General features: G+C 42.2%; 1 protein-coding gene across 11 annotated transcripts in view; it reads right to left on the bottom strand.

Annotated features, from left to right (window-relative positions):
- Nucleotides 1–16,743: 16,743 nt before the first annotated feature.
- TCF4 (transcription factor 4) overlaps nucleotides 16,744–21,481 on the bottom strand; it is a 346,179-nt gene continuing 341,441 nt past the window's right edge. For all 11 annotated transcript variants that reach the window (XM_040632487.1, XM_040632484.1, XM_040632490.1 and 8 more), the window contains one exon: nucleotides 16,744–21,378. The gene's annotated coding sequence lies outside the window, so the exon portion shown is untranslated. The remainder of the gene's footprint in view (nucleotides 21,379–21,481) is intronic.

The following is a 21,481-nucleotide window of genomic DNA, read 5'->3' as shown; positions in this document are numbered from 1 at the left end:
GCACAACACAAACACACCAGTATCAGTGCATGAGTAGCCCCCCAGTCATGTGCATATGGCGTTTGCTTTTGCTGTACCTGGGTGAGGTGAGGTGAGAGAAGTTTTAAAGAGTAAAGGAACTGAGAAGCAGAAAAAGAGAAGCTTGGGGGAGAGTTTGAGAAACAAACGCTATCAAGAGACTGGGGATACTGAGCAAGGTACAGCAGCTTTGCCAGCTCTGGTGACAGAGTGCGGTGCAATTTAGGGGAAAGCCCTGCCTATGTCACCTGTGCTGGGCTCTGAGCATCAGAACCTTTGGGAGCCTCTTAGTTCAGCACAGGGAGTAGATAGTGGGGAGAGATGCGGGTGTCTTATCGGGGAACTGTCCATGGTGAAGATTCTCCAATGTGGGGTGGAAGGGAGTGAAAGACGTTAAGTGCTCATGAGAACCAGAACGAGCCACCCCATGTCAGCCAAGACAGGAGACAGAAACCGCCCCTCACAGTCCACAGTAACATGACTTTCTATTTCTTCATCTCTATTAGCATGGCTTTAATTTTCTAGGAGTCTCCAGTCTGGGCAAATTATTTGATTATTCACTAAAAAAATTTCCCAAAAGGGTCCTGAAAGATGCTTTAAGATCCTTAAGGAAAATTTCAAGAGACTGCATCCTAAGGTTCCTTGACTCCCATGCCTCAACATACTCACCTTGCTATTCCTTCCAAATCCCAGACTGTTATACTGTGATCGTTACCCGATGCAATGAAGGCCCCCCTTTGAAAGACATAAACGAAACTTCCAATTCTCACTCAAATTCTGACCTCATCTTCCCCCTCCAAGATGCTACCAAGGCTTGTTGAGGTAGTGCTCTCCCTCGCCGCGCTAAGTCATAAAGTCAGCATTGTCTCAATAGGTTACACTGATGATATTTGGGGAGTCAGCCTTCTACACTGGAAAGAGCAGATGAACGATACAGAGTAAATACCATTGCTGCAGGTAATAAATTTATGGGTACCCACACTGCTAACTCCAAGGAATGATGGGGAAGGCACCTGCTGGGGGACCAAGGCTGCATTTGAACTTCTGAGGGTTGGAACTATCAGAGGATAACCTATCAGACGATAAAGGATCAGAATAGTCTTCGTACATGAGGATCTCCATTGCCTTTGGTATAAATTGCCAAGTCTTTGGCAAGTGTACTAGACCCCACAAGTTATGGCCCTCTTCCCCGTTCAGCTATGATAACCAGTACACTAGTGTAGCCAGCACTCTCCCGGGTTTAGCACTTAAAGTCCCACACCTCTGAAAACTCTGGGGTCCCAGGCAAATCAGGACAGTTGGTCACTCTGCTCCTCACAGTGAATCCCCTGGCACGTAATCCAGCCGTGATTATGAACCAAAAGGAAGTTCTCCTTTCTGGCAGCCTGTGTTCAGGCTCCTCAACCCACCAGCAAGGTGACCTTGGGCGAGTCACTGAAGTCATCTGTGCCTCAGTATACCTATCTGTAAAGTGACGCTTAAAACAGTCCCCACTTCATACGGTTGTTGTAGAATGAAAGGAGAGAACGCTGGCGAAGATCTTCAAGTGCCTGGCACATAGCAAGCATTCAATTAAAGTAATTAGTTAATAATAATAACAATTAGAACAATTCTGCCTTGTTCCTGCTTTTATTCTCTGGCATAGCAGAAAGCCTGGCACATAATAAGCACTAAACGAATGAATGAATTATTACTACTTTTATTTCAGTTCCCCAACATTGCATTCTGTCACCCTTGGGCCACGCACACTCCGTGGTGGGACCCACTCTGCCTGGGGCCTTCACCATCGAATGCCTGACCTTGACCTGCGTGCCTTAGACTCCCAGCCCATCCGCTTGGCTGATGCTTGCTAAAGTCCCAGGTTTCAAATTTAGCATTGCTTCTTCCAGGAAGTCTTCCTGAGAGGTACGTGCACCCAGGCTGTTCCAGTCACCTTCACCCCTCCCCGTGGCAGCTGGTACTACACGCTATGGACTGAATATTTGTGTCCCCCCCAAATTCCTGTGTGGAAGCGCAACCCCCAGGGTGATGGTGTCTGAAGGTGGGATCTTTGAGAGTGAATTAGGCACTGAGAGTGGAGCCTTCAGGAAAAGAATTAGTGCCCTTATAATAAGACACACACGAGAGATCTTGCTTCCTCTTTCTCTGCTCTCCGTCATGTCAGGAGACAATGAGACAGCAATCTGCATCCCAGGCAGAGGCTCTCACCAGCCGCTGGCTCTGCCAACACCTCGATCTTGGACTTCCCAACCTCCAGAATGATGCAACATCAATGTCTCTTGTTTAAACCACGCAGGCTATGGTGCATTTTATACAGCAGCACAAACCATCTGACTCCATGGATTGCTTAATGTCAGCTCACCCCTAAAGATAAACTCCAAGTGGACAGCAACAAAATGGGCTCTTTTAAAATTGATTCCCAGAGACTAGCACATACTGGACACTCAAATACATATATACCCAAAGCAGGAAGGAAATGCATTCAATGGATGATTTTTAGTTGATCTCTCCCAGCTGTGTGGGGCGTGCTCCCATCTACCGTACCACCTATAGCCCCTTGCAACTGGAGGACCGGCTCTCCTTCCAGGGAAGCCGTTTTCCAGTTCTTGCATAAAACATGGAAGTGCATGAGAGCAGAGACATGGAGCAATTTCCCTATTTTACCCAAACTAAGATTTTTTTTTTAAGGCATACCATTTGGAGAATGAATTTCATCTTTGGAACTTGGTCCTAAACCTTTCTAGTCTAGCGTTATATATACCAATTTTCCCTGGCGACATCGCGTTGAAATCTGATTAGCACCAGATTACAGTATGGGGCAGCTTTTTTAGAGAGCCTTGCGAACCAAATCCTCGGCAGTGGTTCAAGCGGTCTCCCAAGTGGGCCTCTTCAAGGAAGCCAGTGAACTGGGACACTCGGGGTGGCAGGCAGAGGAGTTAACTTGTGACAATACTTGTCCAAGTCTTAAAAGTGGAGCATCTGCTTCTTGGCCTCAGAAGTGAAACAATCCAATAATTACAGTCCTCGGTGCTTTTTTTCTACCTCAGGAAACATTTTGCAACTAACTAGCAATTTCCAAAAATATGGCTCAAGCAACACATCTCCTTATCTCCTCGTGTAGGAGAGGGTGTGAGTTGTAACGAGGCAGGGGCTCGTTATCTTAGGGGGTTCTGGCAAGGTGCTCCCGGGGACAGCTTTTAATTGGGTAAGCATGTGACAGCGAGGTCTGGGGCTTGAAACTACCTTCCAGGAGAAGCCAAGCCCCATTTCCAAGGCGCCTAGCTAGGACAAATTGAAAAGCCTGCCCGGGTGGGTAGGGGCAGGGATCCCCAGGAAAAGAAAGGAAGCAAATAGTTTGGCACTTTCATACCCCTCTCTGGAGGCTGGGGTTTTGCATTCGATTTTTAAGAGATCCCAAGTTTTTGGAATCTGTTCAGGAAGAAAGACCAGAATTCCAGGTGATCAGCCCACTAGTCACCATAAGCAGGTGCTAAGTGTGGGGACTATAAATGCCCCTGTCACTTATAGTACCCAAGGATTGTGTGATGGCGGGACCCCACAGACAAGGCTGGTATCCTAGTCATTAAAATCAAACAGAAACAACAACAACAACAACAAAAAAAAAAAACAGAAAAGCAACACATTAAAGTTGAATTGTACTGACCTCTGCCTTGGAGTCAGGCTGGAAACCACTTATCCTACTCAGGGTCACATGAAACGTGGATGTTAGTAACAGCAGAACTGACTTCTCTCTTAATTTCAAGGTATCCAATAGCAGTGGTTCTCAAATTTCAGTGAGCATAAGAATCAGCTGTGAGCATTAAAAGCTTGGATTCCCACTTTCAGCGCACCACTTGCTTCCTCCAGGCAGTCTTCCCTGATTTTTGAGGCCTCTGCTTTGTGCTCTCGTATTACCCCAGGAAGACTGAAAGCAAAGAGACTTGTCTACCTTCCCACAGTTGTTTTTAAAGCACTGTCTCTAGATGATAATAGGCTTAACAGACACATTTGAACCAAGATGTGTTGGACTCACTCTACAAGTTTACTCAAGTGTATGAAAACTTTCCAAGGCACAAGCATGCGGGCAGAGTAATGGGAGAGGATTCCCAAATCCTCCAATTTGCTATGTGCCCGTCCTGCCTGAGCATGCGCCTGTCTGCCGGCAATCCTTTCCCAGCTCAATTCTTACCATTCACGAAATGAAGTGGACCATTCACAACCCTGTCAGGTCTTACCTTGGAGCGTGGCCCTGGCGTGTGAATCCCTTCAGGGCATGAAATCAGCGAAGGGACAAATGGAGAATGCAGGGCCCCTGGGGAGAGTGCTTTATGAGGGCAAGCACGGGTGTGTCAGAAATAAATCCTGAAGGCTCATAGCAAGACTGTTCCTTTCTTTTTAGAATTAAAATTCAAGAGAGAGATGGTTGTTATGGGGACACTTTTATTTGAGTTGAAAAATGAAATCAAAAATTTTTTTTCTGAAAGTAGGTTTGGTTTGGCTGATGGAATTTTACAAGAAGGGTAGATTTTATTAGGTCACATGGTGGCTTCTTTCTTTTCTTTCTCTCTCTTTCTTTCTTTTCTCTTCCTCTTTCTTTCTTTCTTCCTTTCTTTCTTTCTCTTTCCTTTCTTCCTCGCTCCCTCCCTCTTTTTGTCTTTCTTTCTTTCCTCTCTCCCTTTTCTTTCCTTCTTTCTTTTTTCCTTTTCTTTTTTTTTCTTCTTTCTTTCTTTTTTCTTTCTTCCTCCCTCCCTCCCTCTCTCCCTTTCTTTTTCTTTCTTTCTTTCTTTCTTTCTTTCTTTCTTTCTTTCTTTCTTTCTTTCTTTCTTTCTTCTCTCCCTTTTCTTTCCTTCTTTTTTCCTCTTCTTTCTTTCTTTCTTTTCTTTCTTTCTCTCTCTCTCTCTCTCTCTCTTGTCATGGTGAGGAGATACTTACAGCATTTCTTAAAATAAGAGCATTTTTTAAGTCAACAAGATTATATTGACTAAGGTGTATTGAAAGTAACAACATTTCCATTTTCTCAACTTGTTCTGAGGATAAACAAGTGGCAGGGAAACAGGTATAATTACTGGTACTTGTTCCATCAGACTTGGTAAAGCCTTTTTGGTCTATTTCCCAGAAACGAGAAATATGAAAGACGCTAATGAGTGGGTACAAAACGCTTTTACAAATCAGGTGGCTTCCAATTCTGTGCCCTCATCACCGCTGAAGGAGACCTAATCGAATTGTCAGCTGAGAGATCACTGGATGTAATTTTTGATGATAGATCCTCACATAACGTCAAAGGAGCTCAGAGGCTGAGGGGCGCTGCCATCCTGAAACGCAACCATTCCTACCCAGGTCTTTAGGTGAACCAGATTTCTTGGGTCCCACGACTCCAAGGCAAAAAGTAGGGATGGAATCAACGCTCAGACTTGTCTGTTAAAGCAAGAAGGAATATTCATCCTCAGACCCAGAAAATCTAGAGGCAAAAAGAAACTTCGTCCTGTTTCATTGAGTTGCTTTCCCAATGGATTCTGGGTTTTACTTTCTGTCTAATAATTATTTATCAATATTTGTACTGTATTTATGATGTTTTGCTTAGCTGTGCACTAACAGTAATTGTAATAATAGCTCAGTCTAGAATAATTTTATTAAACTATTAGAACATTCTGGTAACATGAAATAAAAATAAACTTCAATTTTATACACATTTCTGATGCAGATGTGTTTGACAGGGTGATAAAGACTTTTAAGTATAAAAATATGTTACATTAGGAAAAAGTTGTGTAGCAGAAGTGGAATGGAAATGGGAGTTTAAGGAGAAAAAGCATGACATGAAATTACCTTCTGTTAAATAAGAGCTTGTTGAATAATTTTTAGAGGCCTGGTATGGATATTAAATTGCTATTGCATTCAAATTCTGTTGGATACATTTTAAAGGATGATAAAATTGTTTTGCTTCGAAATGTCTATATTTCTGGCCAGTTGGAAATTTTATGCTTTTGAACTATTTTAAATTTATGATGCAAAATAAAGATGTCACCTTAAAAGATGTGCAAAGGTACCGTCTCAGTTATTGCTGCAAAACAAACCATGCCTCCTTTCCGCATAAGGGGACCATCATTTTAAGTGCTCCTAATTCCGTGGGTCAGTAATTTGGGCTGCTCTCGGGCGGGAGGTTGTTCTGTTCGTCTCAGCTGGGATCACGCAGGCAGCCCGGTTTTCTGGCAGCTGTATGGTCTGACATGGCCTCATTTCCATTTCTAGAAGTTGGTGTTGGCTGTTGACTACTCCTCATGTCCTACAATTCAACTCAGTCCGAGCACCACGTGGAGACAGCCACAGATTCCACAGGTGAAGGGCTCGGTCCCACAAGGCCGCACCCTCACATTCACATTCAGAGCCCAGTCACAAGCCCGTGTTGTCACCTGCGCTTCAGACCCACCCGCTGTTAATGGACCTCTTTGGGTTTAATTTGCTACTCAGAGAACTGTTTTACTTACTAGATTACTGGTTTAGTACAAAGGGCTATAGCTCAGGAACCAGATGGAAGACAGATGGGAGAGATGTGGGAGGCAAGGTATGGGCAAGGTATGTGGGGAAGGAGCTCGGAGCTTCCAGGCCCTCTCCGAAGGCGCCATTGTCCCCGAATCACCCTGTGCTCACCAGCCTGGAAGTTCCCCAAAGCCTGTCCTTTTGGGTTTTTATGGAGGACTCATGACTTGGGTATTATTGATAAAATCATTGGCCTCGGTTGACTGATTCACTCTCCAGCTCCCCTCCACTCCTGCGATGCTGGGGGTGGGACCAAAAGTTCCTACCTTCCAATGGCAGGCTTGACTCCTCCACCCTCAGGTAACCAGGGGGCATTCCCAAAGTCATCTCATTAACAAAACAAAAGGTATTTTATCATGCTCATCCCTTAGGAAATTCCAAGGGTGTTTTGGAGCTCAGTGCTGGAAACCCCGACAAAAACCGAATATATATTTCTTGTTACAAATCACAGTATCACAGCAGCCCAAGCAGACCAATACAGGAACGTTTTTGGCGTTAAATTAGGAGTGGCCCAGTCGGCCCTTGGTCTTCTTTAATTATTTTATATACTTAACCGAGAGCTGGTGATTTAGAGGGGCACTCCTCACGTTTTTTCTTTCTTTTTTTTTAAGGTTTTATTTATTTATTTGAGAGAGAGCTTGTGAGCAGGGGGAGGGGCCAAGGGAGAGGGAGAGAATCTCAAGCAGGCTGGGCGTGGGCCTAGAGAGGAGTTCAGCCTCATGACCCTGAGATCATGTCCCCGAGATCAGGACCTTGAGATCATGACCTGAGCCGAGACCAAGAGTCAGACACAAAACTCCCTGTGCCACCCAAGCGTCCCATCATTCCTCACAGTTTTTGCAGGATCCTTTTTCACTCTTCAAGATTACTGAGGATCCCGAAGTCTTTTCATTCATGTGGGTTATAATAACCTTTAATATATTTACCGCCTTAGAAATTAAAACTAAGAATTGTTTTAAATCTTTAAAGCAGCCAAGTTTTAAATGGAAAATAACATTAAAAAAAATAGAAGAGGAGCTGTATTATTTTACATATTTGGAAATCTCATTAATTTCTGACTTCATAGAAGACAGCTCGATTCTCATGTCTGCTTCTGATTTCAGTCCGTTGGAGGCTGTTGCTTGTGGTTGAAAACCCAGACTCACAGATACGTAATTCAAAGAGGGAAGGGTATTTAAAGCCTTTTCAAATAATTGTGGATATTCTCTCTTGGCACTATACCAAAACTTGACAAGTAGTAGATCTTAAAGGTTAGCCGCTTTATGGATTCTGAAGCCGTATCAATGAACTTGTAAACTCTGTTACATTAAAACCCAGGGCTCTGTCTTGCACTTTGAACAAATCTTTTACTCATTCATGAGTATGTAACATCATGTGTTGGTCATTTGATTTATTGGTTCTTTACACCATGAAGATCTTCCAAATAATAACGGATCACACTATACAGAAAAAATCACTCAGGTTAATATCACCACTGCATCCCTCAGAAAAGCCTTCAAGTACGGGGAAGCTGTCAAGCTCACAGCAGTCGAAAAATTTCCCCAAATTTCACAGTATTATTTTACAACATTATTTTGGGTTTCCAGGAATTAGTATCAGTTCAGAGCCAGTGTGGGTAACCTCCAAACAGTCCGTTTCTCCTTCCGCAATGCGCGATCACTCTTTTAAATGGCCACAGGTTCCTTCGCAGAGAGGGTTTGGAGGAAGAGCGATGGTATGAATCTTGGCAGGGTGGCGGGGCCCTTCCTCTAGCTGCCCTCCATTCTCAGTGCTCCCGGTCGATGAACTGGCTTAAACCCGGGAGTTGATTGAGTGACTGTGACCGTTCTGGTGATTCAACTCAGGCTTCAGTCTTCCAGACCCAGCACACCCCACTTACACAGATCACGTCTGAATCTAGCAGATTGCCCACCCAGTTCTCTCCGAGGGACACCACAATCAACTGGCCAGTACCTTGGGTCTCTGTGAGTCAGACTGTTCTGATTACTGCCTTGACTCCACTGTCCATTATAGTGACCAGGCCCACCTCATTTTTGGAGATGAAGTGCCCCCACCTGACCCTGGCCACCCCTGGATCCTGTCTTTCCCATTCTTTGGATGATGCTAGGGGACAGGTCCCAGAAATGCGTTTCTTAATGTTGTGGTGAAGGTCATGCTCTTTGGACCCTTTCAGAGGAGGTGAACACATCTGACACAATTAAACCCACACTAGCATTCCAATCTCCCTAAGCTTCCGGACGCCTTCCTCTGCAGGATACCAAGGAAGTCCTGCCATCGGAGCTTCATTTTGTGCAGGCCTACTCCGGGTCCATGTTTTAGTCAGCCAACCAAGCAAGATGTGAGAGCCATTCCTAGCCTCCAGAACTTAACAGTGAATTTGGATTCTCTGCTTACTGAGCCCAGAGCAATAAATTTGGCCTGACTATATATTCCTTCTTCCTTGATCCCACACCCTTAAGACCCATTCCTACACATGGGTTTCCGTCAATATAATTTGGAAAAATCATCAAATTCCTTTGGTGTGTATTACATTGATTAATGGGTCACAGTGTACCCTTGGGGCCACCTGGAGTTTGAGTCTAGTTATATGTTTCGAAGCAAAAGAAGTGGTACAGTTAGGTTCTGAGTATCAGCAGTGCCTTGAAGGCATCTTCCTTAAGGGAGGCCATTATATGTTCTTCAGGCAAGGGATGAATAGCAGGGGAAGGACTGGAAGAGAGGCTTGGCAGAATTTAGGACTTCAAAGTCCCTAGCTTCCTCAGAACGCCCCCATCTCTTACCCCAATATGTCTCCATCTCCCTATCCCAGGAATCCCCATCCCCCCATCCCAGTCTGTTCCCATTCCCCCATCCCAAGAATCGCCATCCCTCCCAGTATGTCCCTGTATCCCCAGCCCAATAGGTCTCCATCGCCCCATCCCAGTATATCTCATCCCAAATCCAGGATCCCATTCCTTCTCAGTCGATGCCCTAACTTTAACAAGAGCCCCCTGACGAGAGGCTGGGAATTCCTTTGCTTTATAATTCAGCTACCTGAAGGATTAGACTTCCATTTGCTTTTCAGATGAAATCTTGGGCTACAGAAGAAGAAAGCGTATCTTTCAGGGCAGCAGACAGCTTTCGGGTCCCTTATGTAGATGTTGAGCTGGGCATTTAAAGCCCTTAGTTCATCATTTGCTTTTCCCCAAGTTCTCTAGCATAGTTAGAAACAATCAACCAATCCCTTTACACTCCTGATTTTGACTGAAATGTTCTATGCCAGTAACCACCCAGTCATGCAGAGCCTTGCCCTCTATCGATCGGTTCCAGGTGTCTACAAGTGAAGTCTTCTTCCACGACTTTCTGCTGCTTCCTCAGTCCCCAGCTCCTCTTCTGCACACTCAAAGCACCCCAAGCATGTCTCCACTACTGCACATTTTCCTTCTTTCTCGCTTCTGTCCCCTCACCCCCACCCCAGCATCTTCCCCCACCCCCATCCCCCTCCAGTCTGTGACCCTTCCCCCTCTCCTCTCCTCCTGCCCGTCAACCTCTAGGCAAGGGTTATCCCTTGATCGCTGTTGCACACCCAACACTTACTCAGCAGGTGCTCGCCAGTGGTTTGAGGAATGAATAAACATTTGATCTGTCTGGTTCCAGGCTGCAGTGACCTCTTAAAACAGGATGATAATAGGGCACCTAATGAAAGATTTCACTTGGAAAGTTCCCCGGGTAAGTTGTGAGGAGACCTGCTTTTCGTCCAGGCTGGGCCATTAGCGGTTTGGCCTCCAGCGATTCGGAAAGAGGAGCTTTCACGTTGCTCTAAGTGCTGGCGGAGGGACGAACGGACATGTCTTTACTGACACCCTCTTGCCCTGGATGCTTCAGAGCATTAACTGCTTGTGATCTTTTCACCAAAATGATGCCCTCCTTGGGCCGCGGGCTGTGACATCTGCTCTCTGGTTTTCCCCTTCGCTTCATGCTTCCCTCTGGAAAGACGGCGTGGGCTAGGGCCCTAATGCTGAATTTGGCGTCAGGTGGTTCTGCCTTCCATCCCATCTTGCTCACTGTCCTGAAAACAGGATCTTAGTAACTTGATCTAATGCCCGTGGGCTTTGTGTTTCTCGGTAAACCTCATTGAATGACTATGAAATTAAGTTGCGTAGTAATTCCAGCAACCACATCACATGGCGAAATTTTGACTGGTTTCAGGGTCGGGAGTCAGGTGGTCTGGCTCCCAATATCCCCCACCTGTCGTTTACCTAACAACTCCTCCTGGCCTCAGTGTTTTCATCTGGGACATGGGGATAATAATAATGCCCAGGTTATAGAATTATGTGAATTTAAAAAAACATGAACTGGTTTTGAAGGAGAGAAGTGTTATTTTTTATTACTTAGTTTGTTGAAATATGTGTTTTCTGATGCACATTCTGGTCTCAAGGAAGGGTTCAAGGGTTCCCATGGTTTCCCTTTTCATGTATGTTTGTGCGTATGCTTTATCTCTGGAAGGGAGTTTAAGGCTCTGTGCTAACGAGTTTGCTTTCTTCCCAGTACCCAACACTGTGATTTTGATCTATGATCCCCAGATGTTCACTAAATTTTTCTCTGAGTTAATGGGATGATCTTAAGGCGAATCCAGACAATGGAAATGATGTGTTTGAATTAAAGATGAAGAGAAGGACCCCTGGGATGAGCAAAGGCTCAGGGATGTGCAGGTTATTGGGGGTTACTGGGTCGCCTGGTTGAGGTAAAGCCTCCAGAAGCTGAGTAGAAAGCATGGCGGTGGGCCTGCAGTCCCGCAGTGGAGCCATGTTCCAAATTCGGGAGGGCTTTAGCCCCGCTGTGATCCAGCCAATAAGCCCATCCCAACTTCCGACAATTCCAGCAGCTGTGGGCTGGCGAAATGTCTGTGGACTTTGACACCGGACAGACCCAGATTCGCCTGTGATAACTTTGCCCCTGGTTACTTGCACGCACCACAGCCCTCAGAGCCTTGCTTGCTCTCTTTTTAAGATGTAGATGGTAACGCTGATTTCTTAGGTTTGCCATGAGGTTTAATGAAATCATGTTTGTGGAAGTGCCATCGTTTTGGAAACAGAGCCATCACTAAGTCGAGGCTCTGCTTGAACATACTCCCTATAAGATAGCTCTTCTGTTTCCAGATTTTTCTAACACTAGCTAACTAGGAGTTTCATCAAGTGCAAGAGAAAAGAGAAGTCATAGTAGGTTCTGGGAACATGCACAGCATATCCAGATAACTCTGCTGCCTGTGAGGGAAGAGCGAGAGAGGGGGCAGGGCAGGGCTTGCAACCAGAGGCCACTGCTGCAGTCCTGTGATCCAAATAGGGATGGGTGACCATTTATATGCCATGCAATTTCTGTACGCTGCATTGACGTGTTGTGTGTGCCAACATTGGATGAAGCATACCACATACATTATAATATTTACTCCAAGGTGCAGGCACAATGAGCCCCCATTCTATAGGTGCGGGTAATGAATGCAGTGAAGTAAGTTGTTCGACAGTATTTCTCTTATAAGTGGGATGATGCGGTTAAGGCCCTGAGCAGCTAGCTTAGACTTGTCTTATTGGGAAAGAAAGGAAAGCTTTTCTCACCTTATTGTTGTTAACGATCGTCAGTGTGGCCTCAAATGCCTTTGAGAGCAAGGCTTGGTAAAATAAAATTAATGAAATAGTAGTGATAGCATTGCCTCATCCCACAGGATCTTTTCATCCAGGCGTCCTTGGCTTACCACCCTTTGTAGATCTGCCCGGAGCGCACAGCTAAAATGCCCTCTACAGCAAAGTGCAACTTTTCCATCCCCCACCGCTTTTTACTGACTTCGGGAAGACTTCCCATGTTGACTCCATCCTTCCCTCCCTCTATCAGGCCATCAGAGCCTGTGTCATCCCCAGCAAACTTCCTAGCATCAACCATGCCCTAGCATTCTCCATTCTATGTGTTTACAACCCCCTTTAGTTATATTTGCTCCTTGTCATCTGCTTATACATGCCCGTGGGTTGTGGGCTTCTGGAAGGTCAGAGCGCCATTTTATGGACGTAATGGCAGACTGCTAAGGGCTCTTGGGCATGGAGTCTGGAAGCTAGTTGTGGGAACCGTGCGGCAGTACTGAGTTCCCAGGGCCTCACCGCCTTTTCTGTAAGATCTGCAGGTTGGCCTAGATTCTTCTCCAGACCCTCAGAGCCATCATTGGAAGGCTATGGTCACTTCTGCTCTTCCTCACCGACACGAGTCTGCACGCACAAGCCCTGGATAATTCTGTAGACCAAAATGGTCGGCCACGGGTTTCCAGGTAGTGTTTGAGTGATGGGAGGTGCTGCAAATTTGAAAACTACGGTGTCATGGTTTAAGCTACCCAAACCGTCTTCCTACAATTCTACTTCTTCACAGCCCCAAAAGACTTCCTGGTGTTTTAAATCTGCTCTGTCAAAATGCACCTCACGTCTCAAGGTCATTTTGACAGATGTCCTGTCCAATGTGGAACCCACCCCAGTGCCTCTCTCCATGACTCCGCAGCCTGGTTTGTGCCAGCCTCCTGTTTCACTGCTGGTAATACAGACCCATCTGCTGTCTTCCAATTGGACGTCCTAAAGGTGGGACAGTTACCTTGTAGCTCCCCCAGGGCTTTTGACCCAATCATTGCTCAGTAAGGAATCCATTGGTAAATGAATCATGTATGATTTCCTACTTAAACTCTTCAGTTTGTGGGTCCTCTACCTCTCCCCTTACTCTCTCTCTACCTGTCTTCTTACTGCTCACAACCTGTCATCAAAGAGGGTTGGGTTTCTGAGAGATGGCAATACACTAGAGGAACTGTAGAAGGTGAGTCAGCTGGGTTTTCAGTAGAGTTCGGTTGGGTGTTGTGTGGCTGTTACTCACTTTGCTAAGACCCTGAGACCATGAGACGCTGTGTGGTGTCCAGTTATGCTGCCTTTGTTAGCGCTCAGACTCAAAGTGGGCCAGATCCTGCAGGTAAGTAGGATCCTGGATTAAATTTTGGGACAGAGAAGGGATACTAGTGAAAAACTGGTGAAATTCAAATAAAATAGTAATGTTAATTTTTTAGTTTTGACAAATGTGCCATGGTTATGTAATATTTTACCCTCCGAAGAAGCTGGGTGAAGGGTTTATGGGAATGCTATGTATTATCTGTGCAACTGTTCTGTAAATCTAAAGTTATTCCAGAATAGAAAGTTTATTTTAAAAAAAGTGGGCCAGAGTGCAAATTTTAGTTTGGCTAGCAGTCTCTTATTCTCACATCTAGTTATATCCTAACAATTTGTAATACAAGGTTGAAAATGAGAACTGCAGGGAGGTTTAGAAACTCTCTTATAAAAAATTTCATGAAAAGACAGCAGAAAAGATAAAGGCAAAACAAACCAAAAAATGTACCTGGATACAGCTGGTGGGGGGTCATGTTAAAATGTGAAGCCAAACTGGTCATTTGGGAGTGACCACTGGGCTCAAAGTCAGGAGACTGGCAGCTTGTTTTAGCTCTGCGGACTTCAGCATATCACATGGACTTCATTGCTTCATCTTTAAGATGGCCTAACCCAATTCACAAATAAGGATCTGGAAAATAAAACAATTCCTTTCAAAAACCAAGTTGCCCTGTTAAGATTTTCTCATTTTTGCTTAGGAACAAGAGTTCCTCACCCATGGGCTGGTTACCATCAAAAATCTCAAGCCAGCAGGTCTGATTCTGCGTGAGCATTTTCACTTTGCACTTGGCAGGTTTCTGCTTCCTCTTACAAAAATGTTCATGCCAACGTCAAAGCCATTTGACTTCTAAATATAGTGTAACAGATGTGAATGAGGACTGTATTATTTTCTGTGTTACACAAAGGGTCTTTCTTTTACCCAGTGAAGCCAGACACCAGTCCAGTTCTGGTTAAGCTCAGCCACCTCAGTCAAGGTCGGTGGGATTGGTTCTATTCCTTGTTCAAGCACCGAAGCTTTTGTTACCAGATACCAGATTTTCTTCAGTTAGGATCCGTGAACAAATGTCCATGCCTAGATTCTAGAGAGATCCATCAACACCTTACAACTGAATATGATACTGCATATGTAGATACTTTTCTCTGTACAGGGTTTCATTCCTCTTTAAAGGGTCCTCAACTCAAAAATGTCAAGAAGCCTGCTTTAGACCCACACCTTCCATGGCAAAAAGCCTCAACTATAAGACACTGGCTATATTTAGGTATAAATTCAGTAGCCTAATGTCTAGCATTCAAAGAAAATACCTAGGTAATGCTGCCTGATTGACTGCTTTGACCCCACAGCACCCCGTGTTTTTCTAGGGCTGCCCCTCAGTGTATGTATGCTTGTAACTGGTGTTCTTGCCAGCTGTGGCCCCAAGTCTTCCTTGCCTGAAGGTCTGAGGCCACATTTGCTCATCAAACCTTCCCAATTTGAAAGATCTCTTGGAAATACCAAGGTAGCCCTGGCTCTCCTTTCCCTTCTAGTCCTTCAAAACCGGCCTTATTTCTTTACAGCACACGCTAGGACCCATGAACGTGTGGACTCGTAACTAGTTCGGAGTAGCAGCATGCCTTATTGAACATGGGAACTTCTGGCTGGTGGAACATTAAGGGGCTCCAGGTGCAATTTAAATGTGTGGTCCCGGGAGTGATTTGGATCTAAGAAGCACACCAGTTTTTGCTGGTGTTGTTTTCACGGTCTCCTTTAAAGGTGGCTCACAAGTGTAACATCTTAGGCTGTTAGTCAAGAGAAAAGTGGTCTACAATCGAAGCCCAGAATAAAAGTGTCACTTGGTTGTATATGAGGCAAAAAGTGACTCCCTGCTTCAGTTCATTTGGATATTCTTCCCTTCTTCATTTCTGACATGGTAGCGAACGTCTTAGCTTTTGGATACTATTTGTTTCTCCAGCAATTTAACTTCCCTTTGAAAAATGAACGAGAGTTGAAGTTTAATGTTTAATGTGGTCCTTTTACATAAAACATGTTAATAGGCTGTATAACAGACACTGATGGGGCGGCCAAGCTCCTTTCCCCCTTTTTAGTTATATGGTCAAATATAATAACTAAAAGACTAAATGTTTGTGGCTCTTTTATATATATTTAAAACACACAGTAAGAACATAAGAACATCTCAAATCATTTGGAAGAAAAAAAAAGGGGTTATCAACCAAAATCTTTGGAAATTTCATAAAATTTAAATATCTGCACACAGTCCAACCAAAAAGAAAAAAATCCCAACATTTGGCTATGGAGGGCACTTCACATGTGAACCAAATGGCGTTATAACATTTTCCTTCAGGTAAACTAGTCACTAAACTCCATTAGAAAGAATACAAGAGCAATATGGAGACATCCCCAAATACCACGTACTCAATTAGAACATTCTGTTATGAAGTGCTCATCTACCGCGGACTTTCCTTTCCATTGCATACATTACTTGACAGTTCTACAATGCAATGTTGAAACAGCCTCCAAGTCTTGCAAAGTAGATTGATGTCCATCCTACAAAAATATTAACTTACAGTACATACCACTGAATAATTTTAATCTGTACATTTTTTTTCCTCCCATCATAGGTGACACACGTCCGTTTGTACAAGTTTAGGAAAAAAAAAAACCCCGCACATCTGGTTGTTTACATCTGGATTAAGAGTCAACAGAGTCAACCAGAAGTGGTGGGGTGGGTATTGAGAAAGTATAAATACAGTGTGATATTAATTGTGGTTAACAATATCCAGCTCTTCACAAAGTGATACAAAATAAATCCTCTTAGATTTTTAACTGAAAAGATCTAGCTGAGAAGGTTCTGCCAAACAGTCGACCAACTGCTCCAAATGGTTAAGGCTGACCTGACTTAGCAAAGCCGCAGCGTAACCAGAGACACTGGCGCAGTTCAGAGCTCTTCAAATGCATAGCTTCAGTGTTACACGCACATTAATTATATTCCTTCAATTAGTTAATCCTCTAGACAGTTTTCTTTTTGTTTTGCATGCATCCCGTTCCATTTTCATTAAGGGCATCTCTTCCTTGGTCAATCATGTGCTTTGCTTTTCAATTTGTTTTTGTTAAATTTTTTTTTTTTTTGTATGTTTTGTTTGTTAAGCTGTCAATACCTCCAACACTTGGAAAATGAAATATAGATGTGGTTTTACTGACAGAAGAGAATCAGAGCTATATGGACAATGCAAAATGAAATGAAACAAGTGTCAGAAACAGTTTATAAAAATGGCACATTTATTGCTACAGAACGGTCATGTACATGACTTCATCGAATAACTACAGATGGGAAACAGGTAATGGCCTAGACCAAGCTGGGTTTGTTTTTTGTCTTGAAGGAACTCCAGCACACAACCTGTTTGGACACTTCTACAAATCAGAAATACACCAAAAACATGAAAAAATCGAGGCACTCAGCCACACATTGAAAACAAGGTGTAACTGTTTATCTTTTTTTTTTGAAATGTTTTCCCTTTTTTTCTTTTTTTAACAATTTTTTTTTTAGTTTTTAATGCTGCAGCTATGTGTACAGTCGCAAAAAATTTCCCCGCTGCGACCTACAACTAAAAAAACAAAATGAAAACAAAAACAAAAACAACAACAAAAAAAAAACCAAAAAAAAGCTACCATACAGTTTCATCTCAGTAACACATGGTAAAATAACATCTTTTAAATAGTAAAATAAAGTAACAAACTTTTACTCATAATGATTCCAAAAATCTACAAAGAAGAAATATTCAGAATCTGACAATTTTTTTTTGTAATATTCATGGTATAAAAGGATTGCTCCTGCGAAAAATAAGCCAAATATATTTTTTATTTTTAAATTTAGTTTTTTTTTTCCTACTAGGGTGTACTACAGTCTATTTTATAGCAAAAAGAGCACTAGACAAACAAAGCTTTATAACAAAAAGCCAGGCACTGATACATGGTAAATCTCTGCTTTTTTTTTTTCTTATCTTCACTTAATTGCATCACAAGTAACAAGAATGAAAAAGGCCACAGTTCATATATTTTCACCATTACATATGTCTATAATACTTGAAATGAGTATGGCAAAACCAGCACTGCACAAACATGAGTCCACTTCAAGTCCCATGAGAAAGAGCATGTCTCTAAAGAAAAACAAACAAAACCAAAGCAAAATAAAAAGAGAGGCCTAAAGGCCTTGGTGCCCCATTGTGTTGGAGTTCATCATATTCCATCTTGACCTTTTTTTTTTTTTTTTTGTTTCCAGTCAGCCAGCAGACTAAATTTTTGTGCTTGTTTATGCTGAAATTGTCTCATTCCTGACTCAAGTTCACTTTTGGACACAGATCATATTCTGCCTGTTGGATCCAAGACGAAAATCCTCTTAACCCCAAGTCTTGGTTCAACTCCCTCCCCACCCCCCAACCCCTCATCAAAATAAAGATCACGAATAAAAAAAAAATCAGGAAAAAGGAAAAAGTGAAAAACAAAAAGGAATCGGAAGACTGAATCAGAACCAGTTGTGTTACTGGGTGGACTGACAGTTGTATAAACATTAGTGTTCCTTGCAGCTACACAGAAGACAAATGGTAAAAGCTTCTAGGTGAACAGATCCCTATTCTGCATATTCATAAATTACTTGAATGTGGAGGTGGATCAACTGTCCAAGTTGCTTTTAAAGTCCACGTCTCTTCACCAGATCCCCAGCCTAAGTAGCGTCAGATACACGGTATATATGGACCCTTACGAAATTCTGTAGAGTTCGCTAATCCTGTCTTCTGCTAAGTATCATTCGAAAATCCAGCGCAGGATACCAATATCTTACCTGGGTTTGATAATTACAAAACAACGACAAGAAAAAACACACTAAAAAGGCCACATTCCCTTCCACCTTTCTTTTTCTTTTCTTTTCTTTTTTTTTTTTAATGGGGATACAACCCAATTAATAGGTAGAGGTGCAGATCATGTTTCTCCACCAAGCAAAAGTAGTGAGCAGCTTTGGGTGGCCATTAGAAAGTTTTTCGCTTATTTCCAAAGGGAATTCGACAATAGAGGTATTACATTACTGAGTAATGAATACATCAAAGCTGGTGAATAATAAATTGCAGCTTTTACTCTGTTTGAGTGAGAACAAAATATAAAGCACCAATTTAAAAAATAATCGACTACAATTTAATTTTTTTTTTTTTTGCTTTGCTTACAGGTTTGAAAAACTTTAAATCAGCTCTATGAAGCACCTTTATGATAACACGTATCAAGAGTGCCTTTCTTAAAATGTACATCAGTGCAGGGAGTGTTTCCAGTTCCCTAAAGAGTAAACACCATATTTTCTTCTGTACACTTATCCTGAATGTGATCAGAGTAGACCTGCTTCCTCTATAATATCGTTCCTAGGGATACCCGCCTTGGTAGACTATATAAAATGAGTGCAGAATGTACCACTAAAAGGAAATCTTCAACATACTGAGGGAACAAGTTACACATGGTTTCCATTGTTCAGGAGGAGGGGAGAGTACACAACGTTGTCTTCCACGCCCTTCTTTGAGCCCCTTTGTTCGTCCACTTCACAGGCAAGCCTCAAAATAACTTCATGAAGTTTGATTTCTGCTATTCTCCTAAGGTTTGAATCCACCTCCACATTTTAGGAACTTATCAACAAATCAAAGTATTTTAGTTTTATCGCTACTGAACATATTTACAGTTTTCAACACACACACAGCTAATCAAAATGTTTATGGGTTTGTAAAAGATGACCACGTGGTAACTATCTTATTTGTTCTTACATTTTCGGAAATGAACATAAAATTCAGATTCTTGTAGCTCACTATTTCATTTAAATGAGACGTTTTTTAAACCACACAGTTTAAAAAAAAACAACAAAAACTGATACAATGTATTAAAACACATAATAACAAGAGTCTACATGTAAAAATATAACTTTTACATACACGATTTCAAAATAATGATACGTTTGCCATTTGTTGCATAAAATTTACAAATGTATTTCATTACTATATAACTGGCAAAACAGGAGAACAGATGGAACATTTAGACCATTTCGATGGATTTATGGCATTTACTCAGTGCTGATAGGTGGAAAAACTACTTGAACAGGGATTTTTTTTTTCTTAATACATGCCAAGATTGTGTGGCTGTAAAAATAGAAACGAGTTAGAGACAAAAGGATGCTGACAAATACTTAACTAGGAGCACTATTTGTTTACTGCACTATACACCAAAGTCAATCATTATAAAGATTCACGATGGAAGTTGGTTCAATTGTGCCCAGACGTCAAAGCTAGCTATCTGATGAGTTGCTGTGCCATAGCTTGATCTATGTTTCTATCAAATATGTTAAGTATAAACTTCATTCATACTGGCCAGAGAAATACTGCACTACCCCTCCTCAAGAAAGTGCAACTTAATGCTTTAGGACTTATAAGGCTTGTTATAATGCTGCATGATGATTGAATATTGGCATTTTTCAGACGAAGGAGGAGGCAGTTAAGTCATCTACATCTTAGTAAACCCATTTGGAAAACAAAAAATCAAGAAAGCAACAAAATCAATCAGCTCTGTCACACTACTTGCAATTTTCTCATTTGATGGTTTTTGAACTTTACTTGTTTTTTTTGTTTTTGTTTTTTTCCAAAAATCTGACCATGTACTCAGAAACGCCTCACTGCACACTACTTCGGCTACACATGTAGGTAACACTGGAATCATTTTGTTAAATCACAGCCACTTTGATTATGTTATGTTTCCGATGATATAAACATTGGAAGGCACAGTGGTAACATTGTAGCATTCTAACCTTGTACCTCTGAAAATCCCAGAATAGGGTCACAAACGCAACATTACAGTTCAGACAAACTCTTTTTGCCATGTCTTGGTAATGCTGCTTGTAATATCTACACATGATGTGACTTTTAAGTCCTGTGTTCCCAAAAGACTGGAGAAACAACTTTCTACTTATTTATGAATGAAAAGCAACATCAGGGTCAGCATTTGATCCTGCACCACCCCTCCGGAAGCAGAGTTGGCACTACAGGTTACGATAACAAACCAGGGAAAGGGACAGAAATAAGACCAGAAAAAAAAAAAAAATCCGTATTTACAGTAAAATCTTTCTTTTAAAAAAGTTAATCAGTACTATTTTTTTACAGGAGAAAAAAGTCTGAAACAAATGAACAAAAGCTTACCATAGTCACTAAATTTTTAATATATATTTATATATATATTTATATATATATTTGTCATAGGTCTATAAGATCCATCTGTTCCTCCTACCCTAAGGAATGGCTAATGTCATCACTTCGTTGTCATCAGGACGTTTGCTGGTTTTGTTACTAGGGCAGCCGAGCTTCCCTTATTCAATATCCAGTAATTATAAACACTAGCTGACTTGAATACCAACAAAAACGTTCATGTAGTTGTCTTCAGAAGTACACTTTTTCATTATTGCAAGTTTACAATTTTTTAAATTAAATATTTTTTTTCAGACTTACAAATTAATTATATTTTTTTTTTCCAAAAGAAGTTTAGGCACAAATGCATTGTTCCACAGTGTGGAAAGATTGCCATTCAGTCTCTGGGCTGCGTCTCAGCCTGCACACGCCGCTTTGCACATTCTGAATGATATGTTAGAGGGTCACCCCTCAAGTTGCACTTTTTTCTTTCTTTTTTTTTTTTTTTGTGTGTTTTTCGGTTTTTTGATAATTGGGAATGCTGAAACCTCTTGCGTCTGCGATTCATAACTACTCAGACTTGTCTTATATTACAAAAAAAGGGGTTAAGGAGAAGTGTTTATGTGGGTTTAAGATAATACAGCTGTTAAGGAAGTGGTCTCTTGTATTAATGAAGCAATGTGGCAGCTTGGACCTGAGAAGGGAAAAAGAGAGGAGAATTAATTCATACGCGTATCACAGAAGAAGTAAATGTTTTATTTTTAAACTCTTTCTTTTTCCCAAGGGGAAGGAAAAAA

The sequence above is a fragment of the Ursus maritimus genome, unplaced genomic scaffold (genome assembly GCF_017311325.1).
Source record: "Ursus maritimus isolate PB19 unplaced genomic scaffold, ASM1731132v1 scaffold_18, whole genome shotgun sequence".
In the NCBI taxonomy this organism is placed as follows: Eukaryota; Metazoa; Chordata; class Mammalia; order Carnivora; family Ursidae; genus Ursus; species Ursus maritimus.
Note: the sequence above shows the minus strand (reverse complement) of the source record. Positions and strands in the feature narration are given on the sequence as shown.